Below are 25,539 nucleotides of genomic sequence, written 5' to 3' on the forward strand. Positions count from 1 at the left end.
TAATTTATTTCTGCTTTCCCCTTCCTCATCCCTATCACTCCAGTTCCTATCCCCCTGCCAAATTAGTTTAAACCCTCCCTAACAGCTCTATTAAACCTGCATGCTATGATATTGGACCCCTTTGGGTTCAGGTGTAGCTTGTCCTTTCTGCACAGGTCATACTTCCCCCAGAAGAGGCCCCAAACATCCAGGAACCTGAAGCCCTGCCCCCTACACCAGTCTCTCAGCCACGCATTAATATATCTGATCATGCTATTCTTGCACTCATAAGCACATGGCACAGGTAACAATCCGGAGAATACTATACTGGAGGACCAGCTTTTCAGCTTCCTACCCAACCACCTGAATTCTCTCTTCAGGACTTCCTCCCTTTTTCTACCCATGTCACTGGTACCAACGTGTACCAAGACTTCTGGCTGTTCACCCCCTCCCTTCAGAATAATCTGCACCGATCCGAAGAATCCCGTACCCTGGCACCTGGGAGGCAACACACCATGCAGGTATATCTATCAGGCTGACAGAACCTCCTGTCTGTTCCCCTCACTATGGAGTCCCCTGTGACTACCGCATTCCTCTTCTCTCCTTCTGCACCAGGGAACCAGGCTCAGTGCCAGAGCCCCAATCACAGTGGCAGTCCTGTGTCAGGTCACTGCCCCCAACAGTATCCAAAATGAGATAATGATTACTGAGGAGGGTGGCCACAGGGGTGCTTTCTACTATCTGAGCTCTTCCCTTCCCTGACAATCACCCACTTGTCTAAATCCTGCAGCCTTGGGGTAACTAAACTCCCTGTAGCTCCTATATGGAGCATTTATGACACGCTAAAAAGTAAGAACATAGAATAGTACAGCACATTACAGGCCCTTCAGCCCACAATGTTGTGCCGACCCTCAAACCCTGCCTCCCATATAACCCCCCACCTTAAATTCCTCCATATACCTGTCTAGTAGTCTCTTAAATTTCACTAGTGTATCTGCCTCCACCACTGACTCAGGCAGTGCATTCCACGCACCAACCACTCTGAGTGAAAAACCTTCCTCTAATATCCTCCTTGAATTTCCCTCCCCTTACCTTAAAGCCATGTCCTCTTGTATTGAGCATGGTGCCCTGGGGAAGAGGCACTGGCTAGCCACTCTGTCTATTCCTCTTAATATCTTGTACACCTCTATCATGTCTCCTCTCATCCTCCTTCTCTCCAAAGAGTAAAGCCCTAGCTCCCTTAATTTCTGATCTTAATCCATACTCTCTAAACCAGGCAGCATCCTGGTAAATCTCCTCTGTACCCTTCCCAATGCTTCCACATCCTTCCTATAGTGAGGCGACCAGAACTGGACACAGTACTCCTAATGTGGCCTAACTAGAGTTTTATAGAGCTGCATCATTACATCGCGTCTCTTAAACTCTATCCCTCGACCTATGAAAGCTAACACTCCATAAGCTTTCTTAACTACCCTATCTACCTATGAGGCAACTTTCAAGGATCTGTGGACATGTACCCCCTGATCCCTCTGCTCCTTCACACTACCAAGTATCCTGCCATTTACTTTGTACTTTGCCTTGGAGTTTGTCCTTCCAAAGTGTACAACCTCACACTTCTCTGGGTTGAACTCCATCTGCCACTTCTCAGCCCACTTCTGCATCCTATCAATGTCTCTCTGCAATCTTCGACAATCCTCTACACTATCCACAACACCACTAACCTTTGTGTTGTCTGCAAACTTGCCAACCCACCCTTCTAACCCCACATCCAGGTCGTTAATAAAAAATCATGAAAAGTAAAAGGTCCCAGAACCGATCCTTGTGGGACACCACTAGTCACAACCCTCCAATCCGAATGTACTCCCTCCACCATGACCCTCTGCCTTCTGCAGGCAAGCCAATTCTGAATTCACCTGGCCAAACTTCCCTGGATCCCATGCCTTCTGACTTTCTGAATAAGCCTACCGTGTGGAACCTTGTCAAATGCTTTACTAAAATCCATGTAGATCACATCCACTGCACTACCCTCATCTATATGCCTGGTCACCTCCTCAGAACTCTTAACAGGCTTGTTAGGCACGATCTGCCCCTCACAAAGCCATGCTGATTGTCCCTGATCAGACCATGATTATCTAAATGCCCACAGATCTTATCTCAATCTTTTCCAACAGCTTTCCCACCACAGACGTAAGGCTCACTGGTCTATAATTACCTGGACTATCCCTACTACCTTTTTTGAACAAGGGGACAACATCCACTTCCCTCCAATCCTCTGTAATGTAAGCAATGTAACACTACTGGTGCTTCATGTGAGATGGGACATGGGTGGTAGCAGGGAGTTCAGTAGTCTTAAAGCCTGGGAAAGGAGCTGTTTCCCATTCTAATAAACTATCATTTTAAATATTTCATTTCCTTAAAATCCTCACCCTGGAGGTTTAGTAATCACCTACTTCCAGCTTGTGGGCACACAAAATGTCCTCGTTTGCATCACATTGTCCATAACCTATGTGACACAACAGGAAGCCAGCCAGCTGCCTCCATTGCTCAATATCATTGAAAAAAACCTGGCAAACATTTTAAGAGCAATATTGAGTATTGTGTTGGGATCTTGCATTGAAGTTTTTTTTAAAATAAATGTTGGTGAGAATACTGTGAATATTTTGAATATTGTGTGCCAAAGCTTGCAGTGGGACCTGGACCAGCTGGAAAAGTGGGTTAAAAAATAGCAGATGGAATTTAACGCAGACAAACCAGTGTAGGTCTTAATGAGTGACTGGGTACCGAGCAACAATGTGGTAGAACAGAAGGATAGTCATCAAAAAAGTACAGTGCAGAAACAGGCCCTTTGGCCCACCTAGTCCATACCAAACCATTTAATCTACCTACTCTGAATGACCTGCACAATGACCATAGCTCTCTACCATCCATGTACCTCTCAAACGTTGAAATCGAGCTCACATGCACTACTTGCTCTGGAAGTTTGTTTCACTTTCATGACCCTCAGAGAAGAAGTTTCCCTCAAACTTTTCACCCTTAACCAATGACGTCTATGTAGGCCCATCCAACCTCAGTGGAATAAGCTTGCCTACAGAGGAACAACAACACCTTATATACCGGCTGGGCAGCCTCGAACCTGATGGAGTGAAGATTGACTTCTCTAAGTTCCGTTAATGCCCCTCCTCCCCTTCTTACCCCATCCCTGATATATTTAGTTTTTTCCCCCCTCCTCTCTTTTTTCCCTCTTTCTCTGTCTGTTCTCCATCTCCATCTGGTGCTCCCTTCCCCCTTTCTTTCTCCCTAGGCCTCCCATCCCATGATCCTTTTCCTTCTCCAGCTCTGTATCCCTTTTCCCAATCACCTTTCCAGCTCTCAGCTTCACCCCATCCCCTCCGGTCTTCTATCATTTCGCATTTCCCCCTCCCACTTTCAAATCTCTTACTATCTTTCCTTTCGGTTAGTCCTGACGAAGGGCCTCGGCCCGAAACGTCAACAGTGCTTCTCCTTATAGATGCTGCCTGGCCTGCTGTGTTCCACCAGCATTTTGTGTGTTGCCTCAATTTCCAGCATCTGCAGATTTCCTTGTGTCTGCATTTACCATGTCTACATTCCTCAACTTTGTATACTGTACTTCTATCAAATCTCCTCTCCATATTGAGAATAGAAGAGAGGATTCCTAATCTGGCTTTTTATCCCTTTTCACCTGCCTATCACTTCGGTCAGGTCCTTTCCTTCCCTTTCTCCTGTGATCCACTCTCCTCTCCCATTAGAATCCTTCTCCAGCCTTTTACCTTTCCTACCCACTTAACTTCACCTATCATCTTCTACCTTGTTGCCTTCCCCTCACTCCACCTTATATTCTGGTGTCTTCCATTCCAGTCCAGAAGCAGGATCAGGGCCTGAAACATCGACTGTTTATTCATTTCCATAGATTCTACCTGATCCGTATTTTGTGTGTATTCCTTTGGATTTCCAGCATTGTTAGATTTTCTCATGTTAAGGACGTTTCCAGTGGTGCTGGAGTCTAACACAAGACAACAGCCTCAGAAAAGAGGGACGTCTATTTAGAATGGAGATGAAGAGGAATTTTTTTAACCAGAGAATTTCTATCCCAAGTCACTGGGTATATTTAACACTGAGGTTGACAGATTCGTGATTAGTCAGAGAATCCCTGCAGGGGGCAGGGATTCAGAATGTGAGAGGATAGCGAGATGAAGAATAAAGGACAGGTGGGGACTACACGGCTCTGGAATATTAAGTGTATAGTAGAGAAAGGTGAGGCAGAACAAGTGATAAGGAGGACACATGTACAGAGGGATGGTCTGACAGAACATGGAGTTAAATGTGCAGAAAGAATAAGTAAATTTAGGAAGGACAACAAAATTCAAGGGGCGTATAGCCCTATGGGAGTTCGGGGAGCTGGGTTAAGCACAATAGGCAGCAATTTAAACAGAGAGAGGAGAAATGGGCTAAAAATTCTATATCTGAATGCAGGGTGTCAGAAATAAGGCAGATGAGCTTGAAGCTCAGGTGTGAATGGGTAACTATGTTGTTGGGATAATGGAGACATGGCTGAAGGGAGATCAGACCTGGGAAATGAATGTACAAGGGTATACGTGCTATCGTAGGGACAGAAATGTGGGCAGAGGGGGTGGGGTGGCCCTGTTGGTGAGGAATGAGATTCAATCCTTTGCAAGGGGGGGGATCAGGAGAAGTAGAGTCTGTGTGGATAGAACTGAGGAACAGTAAGGGCAAAAAGACCCTAATGGGTGTTGTCTACAGGCCCCCAAACAGTAGCATGGATATTGGGTGTAAGTTGAATAGGTAGTTAACATCGGCATGTGGCAAAGGTAATGTCGCAGTAGTTATGGGGGATTTCAACATGCAGATGAACTGGGAGAATCAGGTTGGTGCTGGACCCCAGGATAGGGAGTTTGTAGAGTGCCTACGGGATGCATTCTTGGAACAGCTTGTGCAAGAGCCGACCAGGGACAAGGCTATTCTGGATTTAGTGTTGTGTAATGAACAGGATTTGATAAGCGATCTTGAAGTAAAGGAGCCATTAGGAGGTAGTGACCACAAGTTTTTATCTGCAATTTGAGAAGGATAAGGGCAGCTCGGAGGTGTCAGTGTTGCAGTTGAACAAAGGAGACTATGGAGCCATGAGGGAGGAGCTGGCCAAAGTTAACTGGATGGATATCCTAGCAGAAAAGACAGTGGAGCAGCAATGGCAGGTATTCTTGGGAATAATGCACAAGGTACAAAATCATTTCATCCCCCAGAGAAGGAAAAATTCAAAGGGCGGAAAGGGGCCACAGTGGTTGACAAAGGAAGTCAGAGATTGCATAGCATTAAAAAAAAGTATGACAGAGCTACTGTGAGTGGGAGGACAGATGATTGGGAAACTAAAAAGGCAATACAGGGAGAAAAAATGAGGTATGAACTCAAGCTAGCTATAAAGGAGGATAGCAAAAGCTTTTTTAGGTATGTGAAGAGAAAGGAGATAGTTAAGAACAATGCTGGACCCTTGAAGAATCAATTGGGTGAAATTGTTATGGGAAACAGAGAAATGGCAGAAGAATTTAATAAGTACTTTAGATATGTCTTCACTAGGGAAGACACAAGCAATCTCCCAGATGTATGGATGGGCCAAGGACATAGGGGTAACAGAGGAAATGAACAGATTGACATTAGGAAGGAAATGGTGTTGAGAAGACTGATGGGACTGAAGGCTGACAAATCCCCAGGTCCAGATGGTCTGCATCCTAGGGTACTAAAGGAGGTGGCTCTGGAAATTGCGGATGCATTGGTAATCATTTTCCAATGTTCCTTAGATTCAGGATCAGTTCCTGAGGATTGGAGAATGACTAATGTTATCCCACTTTTTAAGAAAGGAGGGAGGGAGAAAACAGAGAACTATCATCCTGTCAGCCTAACATCAGTAGTGGGGAAGATGCTAGAGTCCATTATTAAAGATGAAATTCCTCCATCTCCGCCGCATTTGCTCTCAGGATGAGGCTTTTCTTTCCAGGACGAAGGAGATGTCTTCCTTTTTCAAGCAAAGGGGCTTCCCTTCGTCCACCATCAACCCTGCTCTCAAACGCATCTCTCCCATTTCCCGCACATCTGCCCTCACCCCATCCACCCGCCACCCCACTCGGGATAGGGTTCCCCATGTCCTTACCTACCACCCCACCAGCCTTCAGATCCAACGTATAATTCTCCATAACTTCTGCCACTTCCAACGGGATCCCACTATCAAACACATTTTCCCCCTCCCCCCCCCTTCTGCTTTTTGCAGTGATCGCTCCCTACACGACTCCCTTGTCCACTTGCCCCCCCCCCCATCCCTTCCCACCAATCTCCCTCCTGGCACTTATCCTTGTAAACGGAACAAGTGCTACACCTGCCATTACACTTCCTCCCTCACCACCATTCAGGGACGCAGACAGTCCTTCCAGGTGGGGCGACACTTCACCTGTGAGTCGGCTGGTGTGGTATACTGCGTCCAGTGCTCCCGGTGTGGCCGGGAGCAGACTGGGAGACCGTTTCATGGAACACCTATGCTCAATCCACCAGAAAAAGCAGGATCTCCCAGTGGCCACACATTTTAATTCCACGTCCCATTCCCATTCTGACATGTCTATCCATGGCCTCCTCTATTGGCAAAATGAATCCAACTCAGGTTGGAGGAACAACACCTTATATGCCAGCTGGGTAGCCTCCAACCTGATGGCATGAACATTGACTTCTCTAACTTCTGTTAATGCCCCTCCTCCCCTTCTTACCCCATCCCTGACATATTTAGTTGTTTGCCTCTTCTCCATCTCCCTCTGGTGCTTCCCCCCACCCCCCCGCCACTTCTTTCTCCTGAGGCCTCCCGTCCCATGATCCTTTCCCTTCTCCAGTTCTGTATCACTTTCGCCAAGCACCTTTCCAGCTCTTAGCTTCATCCCACCCCTTCCGGTCTACTCCTATCATTTTGCATTTCCCCCTCCCCCCTCTACTTTCAAATCTCTTACTATCTTTCCTTTCGGTTAGTCGGTTAGTCCTGACGAAGGGTCTCGGCCCAAAATGTCGACATCGCTTCTCCCTATAGATGCTGCCTAGCCTGCTGTGTTCTACCAGCATTTTGTGTGAGATCTTGGAGTCCTTGTTCATTAGTCACTGAAGGTGAATGAGCAGGTGCAGCAAGCAATAAAGAAGGCTAATGACATGTTGGCCTTTATTACAAAGGGGATTTGCATTTGTACAGGGCCCTGGTGAGACCACACCTTGAGTATTGTGTACAGTTTTGGTCTCCAGGGTTAAGGAAGGACATCCTGGCTGTAGAGGAAGTGCAGCGTAGATTCACAAGGTTAATTCCTGGGATGTCAGGACTGTCTTACGCAGAGAGGTTAGAGATACTGGGCTTGTACACACTGGAATTAAGGAGATTGAGAGGGGATCTGATTGCAACGTAAGATTATTAAGGGATTGGACAAGATAGAGGCAGGAAATATGTTCCAGATGCTGGGAGAGTCCAGTACCAAAGGGCATGGTTTGAGAATATGGAGTAGGTCATTTCGGACAGAGTTGAGGAAAAACTTCTTCTCCCAGAGAGTTGTGGGTGTCTGGAATGCACTGCCTCGGAAGGCAGTGGAGGCCAATTCTCTGGATGCTTTCAAGAAGGAGCTAGATAGGTATCTTATGGATAGGGGAATCAAGGGATATGGGGACAAGGCAGGAACCGGGTATTGATAGTAGATGATCAGCCAAGCGGATGGCGGTGCAGGCTCGAAGGGCCGAATGGTCTACTTCTGCACCTATTGTCTATAATCTCTGTAGATTCTCTCTACAGAGAGACTGACCTTGGGGTGGAGTGGGAAATGGATCAGCCATGAAACAGCAGAGCAGACTGAATGGACCAAATGACTGAATTCTTAGGGTCTAAGATGTTTGAGGACAAATTTGGTGTAGTGTGTAATTCTGGTCACCTACCTACAGAAAAGATTTCAATAAAATTGAAACAGAAATTTGCAAGGATGTTGCTAAGACATGAAGACCTAAACCAATGGGAAAAGTTGAATAGGTTAGTACTTTATTCCCTGAACCATAGGATAGGAAAATGAGGGGAGATTTGATTAGTTAACCAAAATAATGAAGGGTATAGATAGAGGAAAAAACTAAGAACTAGATTAAAGGTGAAACATTTAAAGGGAACTGAGGGAACAGAGGCTGGTACATGTATGGAATGTGCTGCCAACTGAAGTGGTGGACATGGGTTTAATTGCAACATTTAAGAGAAATTTGGATACATACGTCGATGAGTCCAGCTGCTGGTAATGGGATGAGGCAGGATAACAGTTCAGCACGGACCAGAGGAGCCACAGGGTCTGCTTCTGTGACATCTCTGACAGGGGCAAGAGCCAGTCAGACACGGTAAGGTGTACAAGTTTTGGTTGGGCTGCATTTGAAGTATTGTATGCAGGTCTGGTCGTCCCCATTACAGGAAGAATGTTGAGGCTTCGGAGAGGGTATTAGCTAAAAGGAGAGGCTGGACAAACTTGGATTATTTCCTCTGAGTGTTGGAGGTCAAGGGAGTCCTGACCAACAGTCTAAGGATTTGCTGGGGCAGCCTACAAGTGTCATCATGCTTCTGGCACCAACATTGTCTGCCCACAACTTATAACCAATACATCTTTTTAAAAATATGGGAGGAAACTAGAGTCTGAAAGAAAGCCATGCAGTCATGAGGGGGAACATACAAACTCCTGACTAACAGTGGTGGGAATTGAATACTGATTGGAATTGTTCAGAGATGCACTAAATGTTACGCTACCATGCCAACCTCTATGGACAGAGAACATTTCAGGCCTTTTGAATTCAGTCTTTCCAAAGCACAGGGCTTGGCAAAACTCCTGGTGGTGTAGAACAAGATCACTGTGAGCAAAAGTTAAAATAATAACTACAGTACTGTGGTCAGCAAGCTGTAGGAAGGGGCTATGACAAATTACAAGTTAGAATTAAATATCTGTCTTATATGAATAAAGAAGTCTTTGTTGCATTGAGTTGTTCATGTCAACCATGAGATACATTCAAGCCAAATCCATCCCTCACCACTCAGTCCACATCCGTCTCAATTCCCGACCTGTCCATATAATTCTTAAATGTATCTCACATCTTTCCCTCAAGCACTGCCTCTGTAGCTAGCTCATTTTATCTCCTCCACAAAAAAAAATCTGCAAATGCTGGAAATCCAGAGCAATACACGCAAAATACTGGAATAACTCAGCAGATCAGATAACGTCAAACAGTCGACGTTTTGGGCCGAAACCCATCACCAGGACTGGAAAGGAAGGGGGGAAGAATGGTGTACAATCTGGCAGGTGACTGGTGAGCGGGGGAAGGAGAGGGGAAGCTGAGTAGTTAGGGGGCGCGTGTAAGAAGTTGGAAGGCGGGAGGTGAGGCACACAAGATGCTGGCGGAACTCAGGTCAGAGGAATAAACAGTCGTCGTCTCGGGCCGAATATCATCAAGACTGGAGCGCAAGAGGGAAGAATCCAGAATAAAGTGGGAAGAGGGGAAGGGGCACAAACTGGCAAGAGACAGGTGGGCGGGAATAAAGTAAGAAGCTGAGAGGCTCAAGATTTCGGGAATTTGTATAATCTCTCACGTCCTTCTTTAAAACACTCCCCCTTACCCCTTCCCCTCTTACCCCTTTACCTTCACCAGGCCGAGTCACCACCTCTAAGAAAAGTAACCCCACGCCCGGCTCAGCCCTTTATACCCTCCAGGTGACAGCACCCCGCAAGAAGCAGCCTCTCCATTGGTCGCTCTCCTTCCAATGAAGGCCAGCCTCCGGTTCCGTCAGGGACCCTCTCTCCTTAAAGGGGCGAGCCCTTCTTTTTTTAACACACTGCCGACAGGAATGCGAAGCCAGCCGGTCCAAGGGCCAGAGGGGACAGAATGTATTTCTTAGCCCAAAACGTCGACTATTTATCCCAGAATGAGAACAGGATTAAATTTAATATCACTGGCATACGTCGTGAAATATGTTGTTTTGCGGCAGCTATGCATTGCAATAGATAATTAAACAATCCTATAAATAACAATAAAAATAGATAATTAAATGAAACTATCAATAACAATAAGAAATATATAATGAAATAAGTACTGCTTAAGGAGAGCAAAAAAGAACAAAAATGGCGAGGTAATGTTCAGGGGCTCCTTGTCCATTCAGAAATCTGATGGTGGAGCGGAAGGAACTTCCTGAGTGTGTGTCTTCAGGCTCCTGTACCCCGTCCCTGGTGGTAGCAAGGTCCTGGGTGATGGGGGTCCTTAATGACAGATGCCTTTGAGGCATTCCATAGATAATGCCTGATCTGCTGAGTTCTGAGTTTCTCCTGCAGATTTTAGTCTCCATTTCCTCCACCTTCCAGAAGACATACAGTTGACGTCAATCCTTCCGAAGTAAAGGGCATTGCAAAACTCCTGGTGGTGTACAACAATATCAGTCCTAATACAAGTTAAAATAATATTACTGTGAACACAAGGGGTGCTGGAATCCAGAACAATACGCACAAAATGCTGGAGGAGCTCAGTGGGTCAGATAACATTAATGGAAATGAATAAACAGTTGATGTTTCAGGCTGCGACCCTTCATCAGGACTGGAAAGGAAGGGGGATGATGCCAGAAATTTGGGGGGAGGAGAAGGAAGAAGGTAAATGGCTGGAGAAGAAGGAATCTGGTAGGAGAGGAGAGTGGAGAAAGGGAAGAATGGGGAGGTTATAGGCAGGTGAGGAGGAGAGATAAGAGTCCAGATTTGGGAATAGAAAAAGAGGGAAAGGAGGGAAAATTCAGGAAGGAGGAATCAATGTTCATGCCACCAGGCTGGAGGCTACCTGGATGGAATATACTAGATGTTGCTCCTCCACCTTGACACCAGCCTCCTCATGACAAATGAGCATGCTATGTACCGACATGTTGGAATGGGAATAGGGATAGGAACTGTAATGGATGGCCACTGGGATATTCCGCTTATGGCAGATGGAGTGGAGGTGCTCGACATAGCAGTCCTCAAATTCACATCGGGTTTCTCCAGTGTAGAGGAGACCGCATCAGGAACAGTGGATACTATCGGTGATCTACAACAGATTCCCAGCTGAAGTGTTGCCTCATCTAGAGGACAGCTTTAACCCTGAATGGATGTGAGGGAGGATGGGCAGATGTAGAATTCCTGTTGCTTGCAGGGATATGTGCCAAATGTGAGATTAGTGGGGAGGGACGAATGGACAAGGGAATCACAGGGGGGCAATACTTGTGGAAAGCAGAAAGTGGGAGGGAGGTAAAGATGTGCTAGGTGGTAGGATCCCTTTGGAAATGGGGGAAGTTGTGGAAAGTGATGTGTTGGATGCAGGGACTCATGGGATGGTAGGTAAGGCGAAGAGGAACTCTATTACTGCTAAGGGGGCGGAAAGATGAGGTGAGCACAGATGTTGAGAAATAGAGGAGATGTAGGTGAGGACAACATCAGTGATGGAGGAAGGGAAACTGCCCATTGAAAGAGGAGGAGAACATCTCTGATATCCCAGAACAGCTCTGATTCAGGAATAGCTTCTCTCCTCTGCCATCGATTTCTAAATTTACATTGAACCCATGAGCACTATTTCCCTACTTACTAGTTGTGTTATTTTTTCACTACTTAATTTAGCTTAACTATTTAAAAAAACATACATATACAAGACATAAGACCATAAGATATAGGAGCAGAAGTAGGCCATTTGGCCCATCGAGTCTATTCCACCATTCAATCATGGGCTGATCAAATTCTTCCAGTCATCCCCACTCCCATGCCTTCTCCCCATACCCTTTGATGCCCTGGCTAATCAAGAACCTATCTATCTCTGCCTTAAGCACACACAATGGCAACAAATTCCACAGACTTACTACCCTCTGACTAAAGTAATTTCTCCGCATCTCTGTTCTAAATGGACGTCCTTCAATCCTGAAGTCATATGCTCTTGTCCTAGAATTCCTTAACATGGGAAATAACTTTGCCATATCTAATCTGTTCAGGTCTTTTAACATTCAGAATGTTTCTATGAGACCCCTCCTCATTCTCTTGAACTCCAGGGAATACAGCCAAAGAGCTGCCAGACTTTCGTCATACGGTATACTTTTCATTCCTGGAATCATTCTCGTGAATCTTCTATGAACCCTCTCCAATGTCAATATATCCTTTCTAAAATAAGGAACCCAAATCTGCACACAATACTCCAAGTGCCTGATAGAGCCTCAACATCATATCTCCTGCTCTTATATTCTATATCTCTAGGAATGAATGCCAACGTTGCAGTCATCTTCTTCACCACCAACTCAACCTGAAGGTTAACCTTTAGAGTATCCAGCACGAGGACTCCCAAGTCCCTTTGCATCTCTGTATTTTGAATTCTCTCCCCATCTAAATAATAGTCTGCCTGTTTATTTCTCCCACCAAAGTGCATGAACACACATTTTCCAACATTGTATTTCATTTGCCACTTCTTTGCCCATTCCCCTAAACTATCTACGTCTCTCTGCAGGCTCTCTGTTTCTTGAACACTACCCGCTCCTCCACCTATCTTTGTGTCATTGGCAAATTTATCTACAAATCTATTAATCCCATAATCCAGATCATTGACATACATTGTAAAAAGCAGCGATCCCGATACCGACCCCTGTGGAACTCCACTAGCAACTGGCAACCAGCCAGAATATGATCCCTTTATTCCCACTCTCTGTTTTCTGCCGACCAGCCAATGCTCCACCCACGCTGGTAACTTCCCTGTAATTCCATGGGCTCTTATCTTGCTAAGCAGCCTCATGTGTGGCACCTTGTCAAAGGCCTTCTGAAAATTCAAGTACACCACATCTACTGATCCAGTTAACCACATTATCATTCAGATGATTGGCATAGACAATAAACACCAATGAACCCAGCACCGATCCCTGCAGCACTCCATCAGTGACAGGCCTCCAATCAGAGAGGCAACCATCTACCACCACTCTCTGGCTTCTTCCACATAGTCAATGTCTAATCCGATTTACTACCCCGTCCTGCATGCTGAGTGACTGAAACTTCTTGACCAACCTCCCTTGCGGAACCTTGTCAAAGATCTTGCTCAAGTCCATGTAGACAACATTCACTATCTTGTTTTCATCAACTTTCCTGTGAAATTCCTTGATAAACTCGATAAGATTGGTTAGACACGACCTACCATGCACAAAGCCATGCTGACTATCCCTAATCAGTCCCCATCTATCCAAATACTTAGAGAACGTTCCAATAACTTTCCCAGGCTCACTGGCCTATAATTCCCTAGCTTATTCTTAGAGCCTTTCTTAAACAATGGAACAACATTAGCTTTCCTCCAACCCTTGGCACCTCACCCATAGCTATGGATATTTTAAATATCTCTGCTAGGTCACTGAACTATTTCTGCACCAAACTTCCATAGGATCCGAGAGAACACCTTGTCAGGACCTGGAGATGTATCCACCCTAATCTGCTTCAAGACAGCAAACACTTCCTCCTCTGTAATCTGTACGGGGTCCATGAAGTTGATGCTGCTTTGCCTCACTTCTACAGACTCTGTGTCCATCTCCTGAGTAAATACTGATGCAAAAACTTCATTTAAGATCTCCTCCATCTCTTTTGGCATTGTGCATGGATTACCATTCTGTTCTTCCAGAGAAGGGTGACCAAAACGGAGGCCTCACCAAGTTCTTCTACAATCACAGCATAACCTACCAACTTCGATATTCATTTATTGTCATAAAAAACTTCAGCACAGAAACAGGCCCCTCTGCCCATCCAGTTCATGCTGAATCATTTAAGTTTCCTCGACCCATCGACCTGCACTCGGACCATAGGCCTCCATACCCCTCCTAACTACGTACCTATCTAAACCCCTTAAATGTTGAAATCAAAGTCACATCCACTACTCGTGCTGCCAGCTCATTCCACACTCTCACTACCTCTGCGTAAAGAAGTTTCTCCTCATGTTCCCCTTAAACATTTTACCTTTCACTCTTAACTTATGACCTCTAGTTGTAGTCTCACCAATTTTTGTTCATTCATTTTTAAATATATGAGTCACTGGATTCTGATGTTTTACAAGGTTCTTTGAAGTTTTACGTCTCTTCCTCTCAAGAAAGTGGCATAAAATTGCAATTGCCTGCAAGAAAATGAATCTTGAGATTGGTATATGCTGATATATATGCACTTTGATAAAAAAAATTACTTCAAACTTTCAACTTGTTTCTTCACAATTATTTTATTAAGGGCTAATAGAACAAAGGGAATCAGAAATGTAGAGAGTTGAAGTCCAGTAGGTAAGAACAAAATAGAGAAAAAAACATGTTTGGCTGTTCTTATACCCATAGGTAAGATATATTCCATTCAAATTTGTAAATAAGAGTTAATCAATCTGATAGTCCCTGTTCAAATAATTTGATACCAGAGAAGCTTCCAGAATCATTCAAAGAACCATAACCACAAGGGGGCACGCTGTACGTATACAACTCTGACCACTGGGGGACACGCTGAACAATTGCATATACAACTATGACCACTAGGAAACATAACAGACAGTTACATGTACAAAGAGTTTATCCATGCAGAGATACAGCATGGAGTAAGCCCTTCTGGCCGCCCTCTGGCTTCTCCCACAAAGCCTGTGTCTAATCCAATTTACTACCTCATCTTGAATGCCATGTGACTGAACCTTCTTGATCAACCACCCATGTGGGAACTTGTCAAGTCCACGTAGACAACATCCACTGCCTTGCTGTCATCCAGTTTTCTGGTAACTTCCTTGAAAAACTCTGTAAGATTGGTTAGATACGACCTACCATGCACGAAGCCATGCTGACTATCCTTAATCAGTCCACATCTATCAAAATACTCATATATCTTGTCCCCTAGAATGCCTTCTAGTAACTTTCTCACAACTGATGTCAGACTCACTGGCCTATAATTTCCTGGTTCATTTGTAGAGCTTTTCTTAAACTATGGAAAAGTTTTTCTTAAGCTATTGGTGATCCTCCAATCCTCTGACATCCACAGCTGTCGCTAAGGATGATTTAAATATCTCTTCTAGGGTCCTGGTAATTTCTGCACTTGCCTCCTGTAGGATCTGAGGGAACACCTTGTCAGGCCCTGGGGATTTATCCACCCTAATTTGCCTGTAAACACTTCCTCCTCTATAGACTCCATGCTGCTGGTGCCGCTTTGCCTCACTTGGGTGTCCAACTCCTGAGTAGATACAGATGCAAAATAACTCATTTAAGATCTCCCCATCTCTTTGGGCTCCACACATGGATTACCATTCTGGTTTTCCAGAGGACCAATTTTGTCCTTTGCAATCCTTTTGCTCTTAACATAACTGTAGAAGCCCTTGGATTCTCCTTCACTTTGTCTTCTGGGGGAAACCTCATCAGGAATTAGTTTCCTGATTTCTTTCTTAAATGTTCTCTTGTATTTCTTGTACTCCATAAGCACCTCATTTGTTCCTACTTGCCTATACCTGCAATGCACCTCCCATTTTTTCTCATAACCAGGGCCTCCATACCTTTTGAAAATCAAGGTTCCCTTCACCTATTTTATTCTGATAGATGCATACAAGTTTTGTGGTCTTAAATTTTCACTTTTGAAGGCCTCCCTCTTACCAAGTACACCTTTGCCAGAAAAAACCCTGTCCCAATCCACATTTGCTAGATCTTTCCTGATATCATCAAAATTGCCCTTTGTCCAAGTTAGAATCTCACCTGCGGACCAGACTTATTTTTTTTCCATATTTGTTTTGAAACTAATGGCATTGTGATCAACAGAAGCAAAGTGTTCCCCTACACAAACTCCCTGTCATTCCCTAATAGCAGATTAAGTATTGCACACTGTCAATGGGACTTCTACATACTGATGAAGGAAACTTTCCTGAACACATACAACAAACTCTATCCCAATTCGTGCTTTTACAGTATTGGAGACCCTGTCAATATGTGGAAAGTTAAAATCACCTAGTATAACAACCTCAGACATGAGGAAATCTGCAGATGCTGGAAATTCAAGCAACAGACACCAACCTTATGATTCTTGCAACAGTCTGCAGTCTCTTTACAAATTTGTTCTTCTAAATCCCTCAAACTGTTGGGTGGTCTGTAATATAGCCCATTAACATGGTCATACTTGTCTTATTTCTCATTTCCACCCTTAACACCTCACTGGACAAGTTCTCCAGTCTGTCCTGACTGAGCACTGCCGTGACATTTCCCCTGGCTAGTACTGCTACCACTCCCCTTTTAATCCCTACTGCTCTGTTGCATCTGAAACAACTGGACCCCAGAATATTGAGCCACCAGTCCTGCCCTTCTTACAACAAAGTCTCACAAATGGTTACAATATCATAATTCCAGGTGTTGATCCATGCACTGAGCTCATTTGCCTTTCCTACAATACTTCTTGCATTGAAATATACACAGCTCAGGACACTAGTCACACCACACTCAACCTTGATTCCTGACTTAGTCTGATGTATTCTCAACGGCTATCTCCCCAACTTCTCCACTATCTGTTCTGGGACTCTGGTTCCCATTCCCCTGCAACTCTCCATCATCCTTTGATATTTGTATCGTCTGTGAACCTAGCTCTCTCACCCATCCACATTTTCATCCAGGTCATTTTTGTTTATCGATATATTTGTATCCCAAACAGCCAAAGTCTCAGTACAGACCCCAGTGGAACACCACTTGTTATTGACCTCCAACCAGAATGAGTTCTTCTAATTACTACCCTTTGTCATCTATGGGCAATCCAATTCTAAATCCAAAATGGTAACTCCCAACTCACCGTGTGCCTTAATCTTCTGAAGAGCCTCTCATCAGGGACCTTGTCAAATGCCTTGCTAATATTTATGTAGCCAGCATTCATAGCTCTACCTAAATAGGCCACAGTTCTCCAAATGCTCCTCAAACCCATCCCTAAGAATTGTTTCCTATAACCGCTGTGAGACTCAGCTGTCTCTAGTTTCCAGGATTATCGCTATTTTCCTCCTTGATCAATAGAACAACATTAGTTACTCGAGACTTTGCTTGTAGCTGGATGTGGCGCAAAGAATTTGGTCAAGGCTCCAGCATTCTAACTTGTCTCTCAACAATGAGAGATAGATCTATTCCCTTAGGCTGTGGGGACCTCCGCTTATTTTTTAAGAGACTCAACACTGTATCTTTCTTTAACTCAATACACCTTGACTTATTAGCATGCTCTACATTGATCTCTTTTGCTTGCTGTCCTTCACTAACCTTGGTAAATACCTAAGCAAAGCACTTATTTAGGACCTCACTAACATCCTCCCCCCCTCCTCTTTTATCCTTGTGAGGTTCTTCCCTCTCACTAGTTATCCTCGATCTTGGATATATGTATATAATGCTGTGGAATTCTCTTTAATCACACTTGTCAAGGACTTCTTATGCCCCCCTGGCTTTCCTAATTCTCTCCTTAAGTTCTTTCCTGGCTTCTTTATAGTCCTCAAGGGATAGATTGATTTTTAGTTTCCAGAACCTTGTGTATACCATTGACTAAAATCACCACCACTTTCAACATCCAATGTTCTCTTAGCTTACCGTCCTTGTAAATTCAATTGAGGACATGTCCTACACTCTGCAGTTAGTCTTTTAACAACCTCTATATGCTGATGAGAACTTACCCAAAAACAGCTGTTTCCAATTAATTCTCCCTTAGTACCTGCGTAATATCTGTAATCTGTGTCACTCTAGTTTGATACTTTTCTTCAAGTTCTCCATTTTGGCCATGAACCTTGTCTGCACTGTGATTGCTTTGTGACAGTGATGCTTCAATTTGCATTTTTTTTATCACTCTCCGTTGTTCTACCTCATGGCACTAACGGCAATGAGATGTCATGCAAAACAAAGATTTTCACTGCATGTCAGTACTTGTTAGAATAATAAACTAATCACCACATTCCGGCTCAGCGATAGCCTGCTGTTTTCTTTATCAACCTTCATTATGTGCACCTGACAATCTTTGTTGTCTGCAAACTTACACCGACATTTTTGTCCAAATCATTCACAATCACAAGCTACAGAGGCCCTAGCACAGAACACTAGTGTTCAAATAGCTCCACTCAGAATAACACTGCCTCACAACTGCACTCTGCTGGCGAAGAGACAATACCTACAGATTCCATGCGGATCCACCTTCAGGATGAGCCCTGAGCAACATTAACTTGAAGGCCACGGGAACTAGAGCACATCAGGAACGTTGATGTCATGACATTTTTGCATCATCAATGGGGACGGGAGAGGTTCTGGAAGATTGGAAAGTTGTGTATGTTGTTCCCTTATTCAAGAAAGGGAGTAGAGATAGCCCAGGAAATTATAGACCAGTGAGTCTTACTTCAGTGGTTGGCTAGTTGATGGAAAAGATCCTGAGAGGCAGGATTTATGAACATTTGGAGACATATAATATGATTAGGAATAGTCAGCATGGCTATGTCAAAGGCAGGTCATGCTTTATGAACCTGATAGAAATTTTTGAGGATTTGACTAAACACGTTGATGAAGGTAGGGCAGTAGCTGTAGTGTACATAGATTTCAACAAGGCATTTGATAAGGTACCCCATGCAAGGCTTATTGAGAAAGTAAGGAGGCATGGGATCCAAGGGGACATTGCTTTGTGGATCCAGGATTGGCTTGCCCAAAGAGTGTCGTAGATGGATCATATTCTGCATGGAGGCCAATGACCAGTGGTGTGCTTCAGGGATCTGTTCTGGGACCCAGTCTCTTCGTGATTTTTATAAATGACCAGGATGAGGAAGTGGAGGGATGGGTTAGTAAGTTTGCTGATGACACAAAGGTTGGGGGTGTTGTGGATAGTGTAGAGGGCTGTCAGAGGTTACGGTGGGACATTAACAGGATGCAAAACTGGGCTGAAAAAGAGAAGATGGATTTAAAACCCAGATCAGTGTGAGGTGGTTCATTTTGGTAGGTCAAATATGATGGCAGATTATAATATTAATGGTAAGACTCTTGGCAGTGTGGAGGATCAGAGGGATCTCACAAAAGGACACACAAAGCTGTTGCGCAGGTTAACTCTGTGCTTAAGAAGGCATACGGTACATTGGCCTTCATCAATCATGGGATTGAGTTTTGGAGCCAAGAGTTAATGTTGCAGCTATATAGGACCTTGGTCAGACCCCACTTGGAGTACTGTGCTCAGTTCTGGTTGCCTCACTCCAGGAAGGATGTGGAAACCATAGAAAGGGTGCAGAGGAGAATTACAAGGATGTTGCCTGGATTGGGGAGCATGCCTAATGAGAATAGGTTGAGTGAATTTGGCCTTTTCTCTTTGGAGTGACGGAGGATGAGAGGTGACCTGATAGAGGTGTATAAGATGATGAGAGGCATTGATTGTGTGGAGAGTCAGAGGCTTTTTTCCAGGGCTGAAATGTTTAACATGAGAGGACACAGGTTTAAGGTGCTGGGGAGTAGGTATAGAGGAGATGTCAGGGGTAAATTTTTTACACAGAGAGTGGTGAATGCATGGAATGGGCTGCTGGCGACAGTGGTGGAGGCAGATACGATTAAGAGACTTCTGGGTAGGTACATGGAGCTTAGAAAAATTGAGGGCTATGTGTAAGCCTAGGTAAATTCCAAGGTAAGGACATGTGCGGCACAGCTTTGTGGGATGAAGGGCCTGAATTGTGCTATAGGGTTTCTATGTTTCTTTCTATAATTGCATCAATATGTTGAGAGCACCAGATCCCTAATTTCATAATTCAAATTTAAGTTCAATTTCAGTTTATTGTTATTCAACTGTACACATGTATACCAACAAACGAAACAACATTCCTCCAGACCAAACTGTACAACACCATACATATCATTCACACATAAAGTTCTATAACCACAAATAAATCAACAAATAATAAGGCACATGTACATGCAATTTAAAAAGTGAACAGTACTACTTGTGCTTTATTTATATATGACGTGGCAGAGAGTTCAGTAGTCATGGCCGGAAGGAAGAAGCTGTTTCCCATCCTAATAGTCCCTGTCCAATGCTACTGTACCTCCTGGCCAGATGGTAGGGGTTCAAAAAGACTGTTGGAGGGATTCCATAATTTCAAGCAACATTTATGTTAATTTATGTTTGTAATCTAGCGTCCTGCTGCTGCAAAAAGCCATTTGTCATGATATTTATACCTTGGGTACGTGTGTTTATGACAATAAACGACTGGGAGCTTCTCAAGTTAATTTCTCCGCCAGCCACCACCCCCCCCCCCCCCCCCATAATGAGAACTAGATGTTGGTATTACAAATTTAGAAGAGCTAATCCGTTTACTAAACCTCTAAACAGCAATTAAGTAAAATGAAACAATAAATAAAATTGTACAGATTAATACTTTACAGCAGAGATGATTAAAAAATGCCTCTAGCGGTGGCTGTTTATGCAAATGAGCAGTGCAATGAAAATAAACGTCAGCGTTTTTGCTTTGTGTCACGCATGTAACGCAAATTCAAAATAACTTTTTTTAAATACCTTAAAAATTAAAAATCTGTCAGTTCAAAAATAAAGTCGCTTGTCCCCTCCCCTTTCAAAGATCAGCGTAAGAAGAGGCGTTGCAGGTGTTAACCCCACTTGATCGCTAGCGGCCGCCGTGATTGACGGGAGCGTTGGACGAATAGATGTGCAGGACCGTGGTTCGTGGAGCTGTGGTGACAGAGCCAATTGGTTCGAGGTGTGGGCGGAACCTAGCGCCAGCTATCAGGTTAGTGTGAGAGGCGGCGTGCGGCGGGAAGTATGGCGGCGCCTGAGGGGTTGAGCCGAGTGAGTGCGGGATCAGAGGGACGGCGGTCGGAGGGTGAGCTTTGGACGGCAGCAGAGGAGGAGGAGGAGGAGGAGGAGGAGGAGGAGCGCGGCGGCGGTAGTCTTAGAGAAGTGGGCGGTGCCTATAAAGTCAAGTCTGTGTTGCCATGGTTATTGCTTCCGAATTTGGCCCAACTGAGAGTCGTCGACCCGTGACCCTCGCACCCCCTGATATCACTTCATTCACCCGTGACCCTCTCCCCCCATGAGTAACCTCATCCACTTCCTCTTGAATCAGGTTTAATATCACTGGCATACGTTGTCTTGCTGCAGCAGTGCATTGCAATACTTTGCAAAGAAAGAAAGAAAAGTAGTGAGGTAGTTCATTGCCTATTCAGAAGTACGATGGCATTGGGGAAGAGGGCATGTCTTGGGTGCTGGGGGTCCTTAATGATGGATGCTGCCTTGAAGCACCACCTTTTGAATCAGAATTCAGAATCAGGTTTAATATCACCAGGTTTAATGTCGTGAAATTTATTAATTTTAGGGCAGTAGTACAATGTTATACATGATAAATATAACAAATAATTACAGTAAGTACATATGTATATTAAATATTTAAAATAAGTAGTGCAAAAACAGAAATAAAGTAAGTAGTAGTGAGGTAGTATCCTTGATAGAGCTGGCTGAGCTCACCACTTTCTACAGCCTTTTCCAATCTTGTGCAGTGGCCTCTCTGTTAATCTCCCACCTTGTGGCTGCCCTCCTCCAATCTGTGACCCTCCCATAATATGATACCCCTCTATGTACCTCCACCTCATCATTCAGTAACTCACCCCTTGCCCTGTGGCATCCTTTCCTCTACTTCACCCTGTCATCCAAAGACCCATCAGGGTCTTTCTGACACCCATCAGAGATATGACAAGGTTCCACACGGAAGGTTAGTTAGGAACGTTCAATCGTTAGGTATTAATATTGAAGTAGTAAAATGGATTCAACAGTGGCTGGATGGGAGATGCCAGAGAGTAGTGGTGGATAACTGTTTGTCAGGTTGGAGGCCGATGACTAGCGGGGTGCCTCAGGGATCTGTACTGTGTCCAATGTTGTTTGTTATATACATTAATGATCTGGATGATAGGGTGGTACATTGGATTAGTAAGTATGCAGATGATACAAAGGTAGGTGACGTTGTGGATAATGAAGTAGGTTTTCAATGTTTGCAGAGTTAGGCCAGTTAGAAGAGTGGGCTGAGCAATGGTAGATGGAGTTTAATGCTGTGCTACATTTTGGTAGGAATAAACCAAATAGGACATACATGGTAAATGGTAGGGCATTGAAGAATGCAGTAGAACAGAGAGATCTAGGAATAATGGTGCATAGTTCCCTGAAGCTGGAATCTCATGTGGATAGGGTGGTGAAGAAAGCTTTTGGTATGCTGGCCTTTATAAATCAGAGCATTGAGTATAGGAGTTGGGATGTAATGTTAAAATTGTACAAGGCATTGGTAAGGCCAAATTTGGAGTATTGTGTACAGTTCTGGTCACTGATTTATAGGAAAAATGTCAACAAAATAGAGAGAGTACAGAGAAGATTTACTAGAATGTTACCTGGGTTTCAGCACCTAAGTTACAGGGAAAGATTGAACAAGTTAGGTCTTTATTTTTTGGAGCGTAGAAAGTTGAGGGGGGACTTGATAGAGGTATTTAAAATTTTGAGGAGGATAGATAGAGTTGACGTGGATGAGATTTTTCCATTGAAAGTACGGGAGATTCAAACAAGAGGACATGAGTTGAGAGTTAGGGGGCGAAGTTTAAGGGTAACACGAGGGGGAATTTCTTTTCTCAGAGAGTGGTAGCTGTGTGGAATGAGCTTCCAGTAGAAGTTGTAGAGGCAGGTTCGGTATTCTCATTTAAACCAAAATTAGGTATATGGACACGAAAGGAATGGAGGGTATTCACTGAGTGCGGGTCAATGGGATTAGGTGAGAGTAAGTGTTTAGTATGGACTAGAAGGGCCGAGATGGCCTGTTTCCATGCTGTAATTGTTATATGGTTATATTAATCAGAAGCGCTGTGTGTGCAGGGCCCTTAGCATTGTTGTTGATTTCTCCTATCTGTCCAACAATCTCTTTGACCTACCATCAGGCAGGAGGTACCATAGCATTAGGACAAGAACTCTTAAGATGGGAACATCTCCCTCCCCTAACCCGTAGGACTACTGAACTCCCTGCCACCACCCAGGTTTCGTCACATATGAAGTGTCAGCAGCATTATACTGTCTACTTTTTAACTTGTGTCATATATGCACCTTATTATTTGTTAATTTATTTGTGGTAATGTTACTTGAAGTGTTAGGTGTGTGAGTTATATGTATTATGTTACACAGACATTGTATTGTTTGGTGATATACGTACTTACAGTTGAAAGACAATAAACTTGAACTTGTGACTATCCTCACCCTCTTTACCCCATGATGTCCTTCTGCTCCAATGGAACGTGCCCCTCTGCTGTCCACCCTTACTACTTTCAGCAGTCTGGGTTAGATTTCATGCAGGCTCAGTGATTTATCGGCCTTCAAACACCATCATTATTTTCTCTCTTACTTTGTTTAATCTTAATCAGTAGTTCACACTTTTCCTTTGGAATTCCTATCTCCGATCCCATTCTGACACGTCAGTCCATGGCCTCTTCTTCTGCCACAATGAGGCCACCCTCGGTGGAGAGGCAATACCTCAGATTCTGTCTAGATATCCTCCAATCTGATGGCATGAGCATCGATTTCTCCTTATGGTATTTTTGTGTTTTTCCTTCTCACTTCCCTCTTCTATTCCCCAATCTGATCCCTTATCTCTTTGAGAGGCTGGTCAAGGACTACAGCTGCAGCATGCTACCACCCACACTGGACCCCCTACAATTCACCTACCAACGCAACCAATCGACAGATGACGCAATAGCCACAGCTCTACACACCATCCTTACACTCCTGGAGAAGAGGGATGCTTATGTGAGAAAGCTGTTCTTGGACGATAGTTCAGTATTCAACATCATAATTCCTTCTAGGCTTGACAAGAAGCTCAGAGACCTCGGCCTTCACCCTGCCTGTTGCAGCTGGATCCTGGACTTCCTGTCAGATCGCTGGCAAGTGGTAAGAGTGGGCTCCCTCACCTCTGCCCCTCTGAACCTTAACACAGGAGCCACCCAGGGCTGTGTTCTGAGCCCCTTCCTTTACTCCCTGTATACCCATGACTGTGTTGCTGTCCACAGCTCCAACCTGCTAATTAAATTTGCAGATGATACTACATTGATTGGCCTTATCTCAAATAATAATGAGGCAGCCTACAGAAAAGAAGTCATCACCCTGACACAGTGGTGTCAACAAAACAACTTCAATGTTGCAAAAACAAAGAAGCTAGTTGTGGACTACAGGAGAAATGGAGACAAGCTAACCCCTATTGACATCAATGGATCTGGGGTTGAGAGGATGACCAGCTTCGAGAGGGACATCAAGGAGCAGATAGGGAGACAATTCTGGAGTGGTACAGTAATAACAGGGTTGGCGTGATGGGAGATTTTAGTTTCCCCAAAATTGATTTACATCTCCCTAGCGCAAGGGGTCACCAACCTTTTTTGCACTACAGACCGGTTTAATATTGACAATATTCTTGCGGGGACCAGCTGATGGGGGGGGGGGGTGTTGTTAATCACGACCAGAATATAGGTTATAATTCACTTATAAGTGGCTAATACACTCAATTTAATTTCTAAAAGGGTTTATCTAATGAATTTAATATTAAAAACACAGCGCATATAGTGATAAGTGTCACTTATAAGTCAATAGTATCATAACGTTTTAAGGAACATTTGGATATTAAACAGTACATATTTCCCTTGTTCGAACATATAAAATTATTGCAACTCACCAATATCGCTGAATCAATGGGAGCCCTGGGCTTGTTTCCCTGCAACAAGACTGTCCAATCAAGGGGTGATGGGAGACAGTGATACTCAAAGGGGGTTCCTTATGTCCAGTCTATTCCACAATTTAGTTTTCATTGCATTCATTGCAGAAAACCCCGCTTTGCAGAGATATGATGTTGGAAATGGAAGTAATATTTTTAGTGCTTTTGTGGCTATCTCAGGATATTCAGCCTCAACTTTGATCCAGAATGCCAGCAGAGATGTTATGTCAAACATACTTTTCAGCCCATCGTCATTTGCAAGCTCGAGGAGCTGATCTTCTTCCCACGCTGACATGGATGGTTCACCAGGAACATTCACAAATGCGTCACAGACCCATTCTTTTGCACGTCTTGGGTCATTTGCGGTTGGGAAGTAACGCTCAAATTCTGTTGAAGGCCAAGATAGGTGATTTGCGCACCAGCTGTGAGGAGGACGGTGCAGCCTCAGTCTCTCCCAAAATCCCAGCTAATGTTGGAAACACGTCAAATATGCCCCTGTACAGTCGTCGTCCCCACAGTTCCAGTTTGGCGTTCAAAGCAGACACTTTATCTGCCAACTTGCAGACAGTTGTCATTTTCCCCTAAAGTGACAAATTGAGTTCATTGAGCAGGTTGAAGATGTCACACAGATAGACAGATAGGTGAGTTTTGCTATACACTCCTCATCACTCCTCGTGCTGCCAGTGGTGATTTTTTTCCTGAAAGAAATCTCTGTACCAGCTCTCTTAACTCAAAAACCCTGGCCAGGGCTCTCCCCCT

General features: G+C 44.2%; 2 protein-coding genes across 6 annotated transcripts in view; one reads left to right on the top strand and one right to left on the bottom strand.

Moving 5' to 3' along the window:
• slc52a2 (solute carrier family 52 member 2) overlaps positions 1–20,674 on the bottom strand; it is a 51,507-nt gene extending 30,833 nt beyond the window's left edge. The window contains exon 1 of one of the 3 annotated variants that reach the window (XM_059971661.1): positions 20,556–20,674. The gene's annotated coding sequence lies outside the window, so the exon portion shown is untranslated. Of the gene's footprint in view, positions 1–9,673; positions 9,777–20,555 lie in introns of those variants that run through there. The other 2 variants (XM_059971659.1, XM_059971660.1) reach the window with 2 other exon arrangements.
• Positions 20,675–20,790: 116 nt separating this feature from the next.
• Positions 20,791–25,539, top strand: part of fbxl6 (F-box and leucine-rich repeat protein 6) — a 60,881-nt gene continuing 56,132 nt past the window's right edge. Inside the window, exons 1-2 of one of the 3 annotated variants that reach the window (XM_059971644.1) lie at positions 20,798–20,877; positions 23,882–23,966. The gene's annotated coding sequence lies outside the window, so the exon portion shown is untranslated. Of the gene's footprint in view, positions 20,878–23,881; positions 23,967–25,539 lie in introns of all 3 variants that reach the window. The other 2 variants (XM_059971645.1, XM_059971646.1) reach the window with 2 other exon arrangements.

The sequence above is a fragment of the Hypanus sabinus genome, chromosome 6 (assembly GCF_030144855.1).
Source record: "Hypanus sabinus isolate sHypSab1 chromosome 6, sHypSab1.hap1, whole genome shotgun sequence".
Classification (NCBI taxonomy): domain Eukaryota; kingdom Metazoa; phylum Chordata; class Chondrichthyes; order Myliobatiformes; family Dasyatidae; genus Hypanus; species Hypanus sabinus.